We start from the raw sequence: 12688 nt of genomic DNA on the forward strand, positions 1-12688 counted from the left end.
AGTACAAGAGGATTGACAGTCACACTTTCTATGATTTGAACCTCTCCTGTGAGTCCAGTTTCTGATTCCGATGCTTCACCTAAGGTTTACTGTATACCTTGGACCTTCTTATTAACGATGAATCACAGAAATTGCATCCGAATTTAATACAAAAGGCACAATGCTGACTTAAGTACAAGAAGACTGACACTCTAACTTTCTATGATTTGAACCTCTCCTGTGAGTCCAGTTTTAGATTCCGATGCTTCACTTCAGGTTTACTGTATCCCTTGGACCCTCTTATTGACGATGAAACACAGAAATTGCATCCGAATTTAATACAAAAGGCACAATGCCGACCGAAGTACAAGAGAACCGACACTCTAACATTTTTAGATTTGAACCTCTCCTGTGAGTCCAGTTTCAGATTACGATGTTTCACTTCAGGTTTACTGTATACCTTGGATCGTCTAATTGACGATGGAACCCAAAAATAGCATCGGAATTAAATTCAAAAGGCACAATGCCGACTTAAGTATAAGAAGACTGACACTCTAACTTTCTATGATTTGAACTTCTCCTGTGAGTCCAGTTTTAGATTCCGATGCTTCACTTCAGGTTTACTGTATCACTTGGACCTTCTTATTGTTGATGAAACATATAAATTGCATCCGAATTTAATACAAAGAGCACAATGCCGACTTAAGTACAAGAGGACTGACACTCTCACTTTCTATGAATAGAACCTCTCCTGTGAGTCCAGTTTTAGATTCCGATGATTCACTTCAGGTTTACTGTATCCCTTGGACCTTCTTATTGTCGATGAAACATAGAAATTCCATCCGAATTTAATGCAAAAAGCACAATGCCGGCATAAGTACAAGAGGACTGACACTCTCACTTTCTATGATTTGAACCTCTTCTGTGAGTCCAGTTTTGGATTCCGATCCTTCACTTCAGGTTTACTGTATCCCTTGGACCTTCTTATTGACGAAGAAACACAGATATTGCATCCGAATTTAATACAAAAATCACAATGCCGAATTAAGTACAAGAGGGCTGATACTCTAACTTTCTATGATTTGAACCTCTCCTGTGAGTCCAGTTTTAGATTCCGATGCTTCACTTCAGGTTTACTGTATCCCTTGGACCTTCTTATTTACAATAAAACACAGAAATTGCATCCGAATTTAATACAAAAGGCACAATGCCGACTTAAGTACAAGTTGACTGACACTCTCACTTTCTGTGATATTTAACCTCTCCTGTGAGTCCAGTATCAGATTCCGATGCTTCACTTCAGGTTTTCTGTTTACCTTTGACCTTCTTATTGACGATGGAACACAGAAATTGCATCGGAATTAAATTCAAAAGGCAGAATGCCGACTTAAGTACAAGAGGACTGACACTATAACTTTCTATGATTTAAACTTCTCCTGTGAGTCCAGTTTTAGATTCCTATGCTTCACTTCAGGTTTACAGTATCCCTTGGACCTTCTTATTGACGATGATACACAGAAATTGCATCCGAATTTAATACAATAGGCACAATGCCGACTTAAGTACAAGAGGACTCACACTCTAACTTTCTATGATTTGAACCTGTGCTGTGAGTCCAGTTTTAGATTCCGATGCATCACTTCAGGTTTACTGTATCCCTTGGACCTTCTTATTGACGATATAACACAGAAATTGCATCCGAATTTAATACAAAAGGCACAATGCCGACTTAAGTACAAGAGGACTGACACTGTAACTTTCTATGATTTTAACCTCTTCTTTGAGTCCAGTTTAGGATTCCGATCCTTCACATCAGGTTTACTGTATACCTTGGATCTTCTTGTTGACGATGAAACACAGAAATTGCATCCCAATTTAAAACAAATGGCACAATGCCGACTTAAGTACAAGAGGACGGACACTCTAACATTCTATGATTTGAACCTCTTCTGTGAGTCCAGTTTAGGATTCCGATCCTTCACATCAGGTTTACTGTATCCCTTGGACCTACTTATTGACGATGAAACACAGAAATTGCATCCGAATTTAATACAAAAGGCACAATGCCGACTTAAGTACAGGAGGACTGACACTCTCACATTCTGTGATATTTAAGCTCTCCTGTGAGTCTAGTTTCAGATATCGATGCTTCACTTCAGGTTTACTGTATACCTAGGACCTTCTTATTGACGATGGAACACAGAAATTGCATCGGAATTAAATTCAAAAGTCACAATGCCGCCTTAAATGCAAGAGGACTGACAGTCTCACTTTCTATGATTTGAACCTCTCCTGTGAGTCCAGTTCACTTCAGGTTTACTGTATCCCTTGCACCTTCTTATTGACGATGAAACACAGAAATTGCATCCGAATTTAATACAAGAGGCACAATGCCGACTTAAGTACTAGAGGACTGACACTCTCACTTTCTATGATTTGAACCTCTTCTGTGAGTCCAGTTTTGGATTCCGATCCTTCACTTCAGGTTTACTGTATCCCTTGGACCTTCTTATTGACGATGAAACACAGAAATTGCATCCAAATGTAATACAAAAATCACAATGCCGACTTAAGTACAAGTGGGCCGACACTCTAACTCTCTATGATTTGAACCTCTCCTGTGAGTCCAGTTTTAGATTCCGATGCTTCACTCCAGGTTTATTGTATCCCTTGGACCTTCTTATTGACGATGAATCACAGAAATTGCATCCGAATTTAATACAAAAGGCACAATGCCGACTTAAGTACAAGAGGACTGACGCTCTCGCTTTCTATGATTTGAACCTTTCCTGTGAGTCTAGTTTCTGATTCCGATTCTTCACCTAAGGTTTACTGTATACCTTGGACCTTCTTATTGACGATGGAACACAAAAATTGCATCGGAATTAAATTCAAAAGGCACAATGCCGACTTAAGTACAAGAAGACTGACACTCTAACTTTCTATGATTTGAACCTCTCCTGTGAGTCCAGTTTTATTTTCCGATGCTTCACTTCAGGTTTACTGTATCACTTGGACCCTCTTATTGACTATGAAACACAGAAATTGCATTAGAATGTATTACAAAAGGCACAATGCTGACCGAAGTACAAGAAGACTGACACTCTAACTTTCTATGATTTGAACCTCTCCTGTGAGTCCAGTTTTATTTTCCGATCCTTCACTTCAGGTTTACTGTATCCCTTGGACCTTCTTATTGTTGATGAAACATAGAAATTGCATCCGAATTTAATACAAAAAGCACAATGCCGGCATAAGTACAAGAGGACTGACACTCTCACTTTCTATGATTTGAACCTCTTCAGTGAGTCCAGTTTTGGATTCCGATCCTTCACGTCAGGTTTACTGTATACCTTGGACCTTCTTAATGACGATGAAACACAGAAATTGCATCGGAATTAAATTCAAAATTCACAATGCCGACTTAAGTACAAGAGGATTGACCGTCACACTTTCTATGATTTGAACCTCTCCTGTGAGTCCAGTTTTAGATTCCGATGCTTCTCTTCAGGTTTACTGTATCCCTTGCACCTTCTTATTGACGATGAATCACAGAAATTGCATCCGAATTTAATACAAAAGGCACAATGCCGACTTAAGTACAAGAGGACTGACGCTCTCGCTTTCTATGATTTGAACCTCTCCTGTGAGTCCAGTTTCTGATTCCGATTCTTCACCTAAGGTTTACTGTATACCTTGGACCGTCTTATTGACGATGGAACACAAAAATTGCATCGGAATTAAATTCAAAAGGCACAATGCCGACTTAAGTACAAGAAGACTGACACTCTAACTTTCTATGATTTGAACCTCTCCTGTGAGTCCAGTTTTATTTTCCGATGCTTCACTTCAGGTTTACTGTATCACTTGGACCTTCTTATTGACGATGAAACACAGAAATTGCATTAGAATGTATTACAAAAGACACAATGCTGACCGAAGTACAAGAGGACCGACACTCTAACATTTTTTGATTTGAACCTCTCCTGTGAGTCCAGTTATAGATTCCGATTTTTCACTTCAGGTTTACTGTATACCTTGGACCTTCTTATTGACGATGAAACACAGAAATTGCATCGGAATTAAATTCAAAAGTCACAATGCCAACTTAAGTACAAGAGGACTCACACACTAACTTTCTATGATTTCAACCTCTCCTGTGAGTCCAGTTTTAGATTCTGATGCTTCACTTCAGGTTTACTGTATCCCTTGGACCTTCTTATTGACGATGGAACAGAGAAATTGCATCGGAATTAAATTCAAAAGGAACTATGACGAGTTAAGTACAAGAGGACTGACACTCTAACTTTCTAAGATTTGTACCTCTCCTGTGAGTCCAGTTTTAGATTCCTATGCTACACTTCAGGTTTACTGTATCCCTTGGACCTTCTTATTGACGATGAAACACAGAAATTGCATCCGAATTTAATACAAAAGGCACAATGCCGACCTAAGTACAAGAGGGCCTACACTCTAACATTCTATGATTTGAACCTCTCCTGTGAGTCCAGTTTTAGATTCCGATGTTTCACTTCAGGTTTACTGTGTACCTTGGAACTTCTTATTGACGATGAAACACAGAAATTGAATCGGAATTAAATTCAAAAGTCACAATGCCGACTTAAGTACAAGAGGACTGACAGTCTCACTTTCTATGATTTGAACCACTCCTGTGAGTCCAGTTTTAGATTCCGATGCTTCACTTCAGGTTTACTGTATCCCTTGCACCTTCTTATTGACGACGAAACACAGAAATTGCATCCGAATTTAATACAAAAGGCACAATGCCGACTTAAGTACAAGAGGACTGAAGCTCTCACTTTCTATGATTTGAACAGCTCCTGTGAGTCCAGTTTCAGATTCCGATGCCTCACCTAAGGATTACTGTATACCTTGGACCTTCTTATTGACGATGGAAAACAGAAATTGCATCGGAATTAAATTCAAAAGGCACAATGCCGACTTAAGTCCAAGAAGACTGACGCTCTAATTTTCTATATTTTGAACCTCTCCTGTGAGTCCAGTTTTAGATTCCGATGCTTCAGTTCAGGTTTACTGTGTCCCTTCGACCTTCTTATTGACGATGAAACACAGAAATTGGATCCGAATTTAATACAAAAGGCACAATGCCGACCGAAGTACAAGAGGACCGACACTCTAACATTTTTTGATTTCAACCTCTCCTGTGAGTCCAGTTTTAGATTCCGATGTTTCACTTCAGGTTTACTGTATACCTTGGACAATCTTATTGACGATGAAACACAGAAATTGCATCCGAATTTAATACAAAAGCTACATGCCGACTTAAGTACAAGAGGACTGACACCATCACTTTCTATGATTTGAACCTCTCCTGTCATTCCAGTTTTAGATTCCGATGCTTCACTTTATGTTTACTGTATCCTTTGGACCTTCTTATTGACGATGAAACACAGAAATTGCATTCGGATTTAATACAAAAGGCACAATGCCGACTTAAGTACAAGAGGACTGACAGTCGCACTTTCTATGATTTGAACCTCTCCTGTGAGTCCAGTTTTAGATTCCGATGCTTCAGTTCAGGTTTACTGTATTCCTTGCACCTTCTTATTGACGAAGAAAGACAGAAATTGCATCCGAATTTAATACAAAAGGCACAATACCGACCTAAGTACAAGAGGACTGACACTCTAACTTTCTATGATTTAAACCTCTCCTGTGAGTCCAGATTTAGATCCCGATGATTCACTTCAGGTTTACTGTATCCCTTGGACCTTCTTATTGACGATGAAACATAGAAATTGCATCCGAATAAAATACAAAAGTCACAATACCGACTTCAGTACAAGAGGACTTACAGTCTCACTTTCTATGATTTGTACCTCTCCTGCGAGTCCAGTTTTAGATTCTGATGCTTCACTTCAGGTTTACTGTATCCCTTGCACCTTCTTATTGACGATGAAACACAGAAATTGAATCCGAAATTAATACAAAAGGCACATTGCCGACTTAAGTACAAGAGGACTGACGCTCTCACTTTCTGTGATTTGAACCTCTCCTGTGAGTCCAGTTTCAGATTCTGATGCTTCACCTATGGTTTACAGTATGCTTTGGACCTTCTTATTGACGATGGCACACTGAAATTGGATCGGAATTAAATTAAAAAGGCACAATGCCGACTTAAGTACAATAAGACTGACACTCAAACTTTCTATGATTTGAACCTCTCCTGTGAGTCCAGTTTTAGATTCCGATGCTTCACTTCAGGTTTACTGTATCCCTTGGACCTTCTTATTGACGATGAAACACAGAAATTGCATCCGAATTTAATACAAAAGGCACAATGCCGACCGAAGTACAAGAGGACCGACACACTAACATTTTTTGATTTGAACCTCTCCTGTGAGTCCAGTTTTGGATTCCGAAGTTCCACTTCAGGTTCACAGTATACCTTGGACCTTCTTATTGACGATGAAACACAGAAATTGCATCGGTATTAACTTCGAAAGTCACAATGCCGACTTAAGTACAAGAGGACTGACACTCTAACTTTCTATGATTTGATCCTCTCCTGTTAGTCCAATTTTGGATTCCGTTGAATCTCTTCAGCTTTACTGTGTGCCTTGGACCTTTTTAATGACGATGAAGCACAGAAATTGCATCGGAATTAAATTCAAAAAGCACAATGCCGACTTAAGTACAAGAGGACTGACAATCTATCTATCTATGATTAGAACCAATCCTGTGAGTCCAGTTTTAGATTCCGATGCTTCACTTCAGGTTTACTGTATCCCTTGCACCTTCTTATTGACGATGAAACACAGAAATTGCATCCGAATTTAATACAAAAGGCACAATGCCGACTTAAGTACAAGACGCCTGGCGCTCTCACTTTCTATGATTTCAACCTCTTCTGTGAGTCCAGTTTCAGTTTCCGATGCCTCACCTAAGGTTTACTGTATACCTTGGACCTTCCTATTGACGATGGAACCCAGAAATTGTATCGGAATTAAATTCAAAGGCACAATGTTGACTTAAGTACAAGACGACAGACACTCTAATTTTCTATGATTTGAACCTCTCCTTTGAGTCCAGTTTTAGATTCCGATGCTTCACTTCAGGTTTACTGTATCCCTTGGACCTTCTTATTGACGATGAAACACAGAAATTGCATCCGAATTTAATACAAAAGGCACAATGCCGACCGAAGAACAAGAGGACCGACACTCTAACATTTTTTGATTTCAACCTCTCCTGTGAGTCCAGTTTTAGATTCCGATGTTTCACTTCAGGTTTACTGTATGCCTTGGACCATCTTATTGACGATGAAACACAGAAATTGCATCCGAATTTAATACAAAAGCTACATGCCGACTTAAGTACAAGAGGACTGACACTCTCACTTTCTATGATTTGAACCTCTCCTGTCATTCCAGTTTTAGATTCCGATGCTTCACTTTATGTTTACTGTATCCCTTGGAACTTCTTATTGACGATGAAACTCAGAAATTGCATCCGAATTTAATACCAAAGGCACAATGCCGACTTAAGTACAAGAGGACTGACACTCTCACTTTCTATGATTTGAACCTCTCCTGTGAGTCCAGTTTTAGATTCCGATGCTTCACTTCAGGTTTCCTGTATACCTTGGACCTTTTTATTGACGATGAAACACAGAAATTGCATTCGGATTTAATACAAAATGCACAATGCCGACTTAAGTACAAGAGGACTGACAGTCTCACTTTCTATGATTTGAACCTCTCCTGTGAGTCCAGTTTTAGATTCCGATGCTTCACTTCAGGTTTACTGTATCCCTTGCACCTTCTTATTGACGATGAAACACAGAAATTGCATCCGAATTTAATACAAAAGGCACAATGCCGACTTAAGTACAAGAGGACTGACGCTCTCACTTTCTATGATTTGAACCTCTCCTGTGAGTCCAGTTTCAGATTCCGATGCCTCACCTAAGGTTTACTGTCTACCTTGGACCTTCTTATTGACGATGGAAAACAGAAATTGCATCGGAATTAAATTCAAAAGGCACAATGCCGACTTAAGTACAAGAAGACTGACGCTCTAATTTTCTATGTTTTGAACCTCTCCTGTGAGTCCAGTTTTAGATTCCGATGCTTCACTTCAGGTTTACTGTATCCCTTCGACCTTCTTATTGACGATGAAACACAGAAATTGGATCCGAATTTAATACAAAAGGCACAATGCCGACCGAAGAACAAGAGGACCGACACTCTAACATTTTTTGATTTCAACCTCTCCTGTGAGTCCAGTTTTAGATTCCGATGTTTCACTTCAGGTTTACTGTATGCCTTGGACCATCTTATTGACGATGAAACACAGAAATTGCATCCGAATTTAATACAAAAGGCACATTGCCGACTTAAGTACAAGAGGACTGACACTCTCACTTTCTATGATTTGAACCTCTCCTGTGAGTCCAGTTTTAGATTCCGATGCTTCACTTCAGGTTTCATGTATACCTTGACCCTTCTTATTGACGATGAAACACAGAAGTTGCATTCGGATTTAATACAAAAGGCACAATGCCGACCGAAGTACAAGAGGACCGACACTCTAACATTTTTTGATTTCAACCTCTCCTGTGAGTCCAGTTTTAGATTCCGATGTTTCACTTCAGGTTTACTGTATACCTTGGACAATCTTATTGACGATGAAACACAGAAATTGCATCCGAATTTAATACAAAAGCTACATGCCGACTTAAGTACAAGAGGACTGACACCATCACTTTCTATGATTTGAACCTCTCCTGTCATTCCAGTTTTAGATTCCGATGCTTCACTTTATGTTTACTGTATCCTTTGGACCTTCTTATTGACGATGAAACACAGAAATTGCATTCGGATTTAATACAAAAGGCACAATGCCGACTTAAGTACAAGAGGACTGACAGTCGCACTTTCTATGATTTGAACCTCTCCTGTGAGTCCAGTTTTAGATTCCGATGCTTCAGTTCAGGTTTACTGTATTCCTTGCACCTTCTTATTGACGAAGAAAGACAGAAATTGCATCCGAATTTAATACAAAAGGCACAATACCGACCTAAGTACAAGAGGACTGACACTCTAACTTTCTATGATTTAAACCTCTCCTGTGAGTCCAGATTTAGATCCCGATGATTCACTTCAGGTTTACTGTATCCCTTGGACCTTCTTATTGACGATGAAACATAGAAATTGCATCCGAATAAAATACAAAAGTCACAATACCGACTTCAGTACAAGAGGACTTACAGTCTCACTTTCTATGATTTGTACCTCTCCTGCGAGTCCAGTTTTAGATTCTGATGCTTCACTTCAGGTTTACTGTATCCCTTGCACCTTCTTATTGACGATGAAACACAGAAATTGAATCCGAAATTAATACAAAAGGCACATTGCCGACTTAAGTACAAGAGGACTGACGCTCTCACTTTCTGTGATTTGAACCTCTCCTGTGAGTCCAGTTTCAGATTCTGATGCTTCACCTATGGTTTACAGTATGCTTTGGACCTTCTTATTGACGATGGCACACTGAAATTGGATCGGAATTAAATTAAAAAGGCACAATGCCGACTTAAGTACAATAAGACTGACACTCAAACTTTCTATGATTTGAACCTCTCCTGTGAGTCCAGTTTTAGATTCCGATGCTTCACTTCAGGTTTACTGTATCCCTTGGACCTTCTTATTGACGATGAAACACAGAAATTGCATCCGAATTTAATACAAAAGGCACAATGCCGACCGAAGTACAAGAGGACCGACACACTAACATTTTTTGATTTGAACCTCTCCTGTGAGTCCAGTTTTGGATTCCGAAGTTCCACTTCAGGTTCACAGTATACCTTGGACCTTCTTATTGACGATGAAACACAGAAATTGCATCGGTATTAACTTCGAAAGTCACAATGCCGACTTAAGTACAAGAGGACTGACACTCTAACTTTCTATGATTTGATCCTCTCCTGTTAGTCCAATTTTGGATTCCGTTGAATCTCTTCAGCTTTACTGTGTGCCTTGGACCTTTTTAATGACGATGAAGCACAGAAATTGCATCGGAATTAAATTCAAAAAGCACAATGCCGACTTAAGTACAAGAGGACTGACAATCTATCTATCTATGATTAGAACCAATCCTGTGAGTCCAGTTTTAGATTCCGATGCTTCACTTCAGGTTTACTGTATCCCTTGCACCTTCTTATTGACGATGAAACACAGAAATTGCATCCGAATTTAATACAAAAGGCACAATGCCGACTTAAGTACAAGACGCCTGGCGCTCTCACTTTCTATGATTTCAACCTCTTCTGTGAGTCCAGTTTCAGTTTCCGATGCCTCACCTAAGGTTTACTGTATACCTTGGACCTTCCTATTGACGATGGAACCCAGAAATTGTATCGGAATTAAATTCAAAGGCACAATGTTGACTTAAGTACAAGACGACAGACACTCTAATTTTCTATGATTTGAACCTCTCCTTTGAGTCCAGTTTTAGATTCCGATGCTTCACTTCAGGTTTACTGTATCCCTTGGACCTTCTTATTGACGATGAAACACAGAAATTGCATCCGAATTTAATACAAAAGGCACAATGCCGACCGAAGAACAAGAGGACCGACACTCTAACATTTTTTGATTTCAACCTCTCCTGTGAGTCCAGTTTTAGATTCCGATGTTTCACTTCAGGTTTACTGTATGCCTTGGACCATCTTATTGACGATGAAACACAGAAATTGCATCCGAATTTAATACAAAAGCTACATGCCGACTTAAGTACAAGAGGACTGACACTCTCACTTTCTATGATTTGAACCTCTCCTGTCATTCCAGTTTTAGATTCCGATGCTTCACTTTATGTTTACTGTATCCCTTGGAACTTCTTATTGACGATGAAACTCAGAAATTGCATCCGAATTTAATACCAAAGGCACAATGCCGACTTAAGTACAAGAGGACTGACACTCTCACTTTCTATGATTTGAACCTCTCCTGTGAGTCCAGTTTTAGATTCCGATGCTTCACTTCAGGTTTCCTGTATACCTTGGACCTTTTTATTGACGATGAAACACAGAAATTGCATTCGGATTTAATACAAAATGCACAATGCCGACTTAAGTACAAGAGGACTGACAGTCTCACTTTCTATGATTTGAACCTCTCCTGTGAGTCCAGTTTTAGATTCCGATGCTTCACTTCAGGTTTACTGTATCCCTTGCACCTTCTTATTGACGATGAAACACAGAAATTGCATCCGAATTTAATACAAAAGGCACAATGCCGACTTAAGTACAAGAGGACTGACGCTCTCACTTTCTATGATTTGAACCTCTCCTGTGAGTCCAGTTTCAGATTCCGATGCCTCACCTAAGGTTTACTGTCTACCTTGGACCTTCTTATTGACGATGGAAAACAGAAATTGCATCGGAATTAAATTCAAAAGGCACAATGCCGACTTAAGTACAAGAAGACTGACGCTCTAATTTTCTATGTTTTGAACCTCTCCTGTGAGTCCAGTTTTAGATTCCGATGCTTCACTTCAGGTTTACTGTATCCCTTCGACCTTCTTATTGACGATGAAACACAGAAATTGGATCCGAATTTAATACAAAAGGCACAATGCCGACCGAAGAACAAGAGGACCGACACTCTAACATTTTTTGATTTCAACCTCTCCTGTGAGTCCAGTTTTAGATTCCGATGTTTCACTTCAGGTTTACTGTATGCCTTGGACCATCTTATTGACGATGAAACACAGAAATTGCATCCGAATTTAATACAAAAGGCACATTGCCGACTTAAGTACAAGAGGACTGACACTCTCACTTTCTATGATTTGAACCTCTCCTGTGAGTCCAGTTTTAGATTCCGATGCTTCACTTCAGGTTTCATGTATACCTTGACCCTTCTTATTGACGATGAAACACAGAAGTTGCATTCGGATTTAATACAAAAGGCACAATGCCGACTTAAGTACAAGAGGACTGACAGTCTCACTTTCTATGATTTAAACCTCTCCTGTGAGTCCAGATTTAGATCCCGATGATTCACTTCAGGTTTACTGTATTCCTTGGACCTTCTTATTGACGATGAAACATAGAAATTGCATCCGAATTTAATACAAAAGTCACAATGCCGACTTAAGTACAAGAGGACTGACAGTCTCACTTTCTATGATTTGAACCTCTCCTGTGAGTCCAGTTTCAGATTCCGATGCTTCACTTCAGGTTTACTATATCCCTTGCACCTTCTTATTGACGATGAAACACAGAAATTGCATCGGTATTAAATTCGAAAGTGACAATGCCGACTTAAGTACAAGAGGACTGACACTCTAACTTTCTATGATTTGATCCTCTCCTGTGAGTCCAATTTTGTATTCCGTTGAATCTCTTCAGCTTTACTGTGTGCCTTGGACCTTCTTATTGACGATGAAACATAGAAATTGCATCCGAATTTAATACAAAAGTCACAATGCCGACTTAAGTACAAGAGGACTGACAGTCTCACTTTCAATGATTTGAACCTCTCCTGTGAGTCCAGTTTTAGATTCCGATGCTTCACTTCAGGTTTACTGTATCCCTTGCACCTTCTTATTGACGATGAAACACAGAAATTGCTAACGAATTTAATACAAAAGGCACATTGCCGACTTAAGTACAAGAGGACTGACGCTCTCACTTTCTATGATTTGAACCTCTCCTGTGAGT

Source organism: Schistocerca serialis, chromosome 1 (assembly GCF_023864345.2).
Source record: "Schistocerca serialis cubense isolate TAMUIC-IGC-003099 chromosome 1, iqSchSeri2.2, whole genome shotgun sequence".
Classification (NCBI taxonomy): Eukaryota; Metazoa; Arthropoda; class Insecta; order Orthoptera; family Acrididae; genus Schistocerca; species Schistocerca serialis.